Source organism: Meleagris gallopavo, chromosome 1 (genome assembly GCF_000146605.3).
Source record: "Meleagris gallopavo isolate NT-WF06-2002-E0010 breed Aviagen turkey brand Nicholas breeding stock chromosome 1, Turkey_5.1, whole genome shotgun sequence".
Classification (NCBI taxonomy): domain Eukaryota; kingdom Metazoa; phylum Chordata; class Aves; order Galliformes; family Phasianidae; genus Meleagris; species Meleagris gallopavo.
In genome coordinates, this window is record NC_015011.2 from 190488582 (window position 1) to 190489300 (window position 719).

Genomic DNA, 719 nt, shown 5'->3' on the forward strand with positions numbered 1-719 from the left:
CAACCCGGTGAGCAGGGCTGTGCAGGGGAGGGCAGCACAGGGCAGCAGGGCAGGAGGCTGCTCCTCTTGCACTTCCCCTCTGCCTTGCAGATGGACAGCCCAACACCAATGGCTCCAGATGACCAAAAGGGCCTCAGCTCAGCCCACCAAAATGGTGTCCATCAGAAAAGATAAGTCAGCTCCAAACTGGAGCCTGCTGTGCTCCTACAGCACCAGGGAAGCTCCCGAAAATCCCCCTGCCCTCACCCCAACATTTGGTGCTGCTTTGCTGAGTCCTGGCCCCACTGCAGGTGCTGGCACCACACCATCTGATTGCAGTGCATGTGTCAACGTGGCATTGGTGACCCAAACGGCCAAGGAAACCATTTTCAGAGCAGCAACCCGGTGAGCAGGGCTGTGCAGGGGAGGGCAGCACAGGGCAGCAGGGCAGGAGGCTGCTCCCTTCTTCCTTCCTTCCTTCCCCTCTGCCTTGCAGATGGGCATCCGCACCACGATGGAACCAGAGCAGGACACACGCCTGTCCTCCACTCTCCATCTGGTCTCCGTGCCCCCACGACAGCCCTAGGGACACAGGCAGCCCCACACAGTCATGGAAATGGCTGGCAGAGCAGCAACCCGGTGAGCAGGGCTGTGCAGGGGAGTTCAGCACAGGGCAGCAGGGCAGGAGGCTGCTCCTTCCTTCCTTCCTCCCCTTTGCCTTGCAGATGGACAGCCCAACA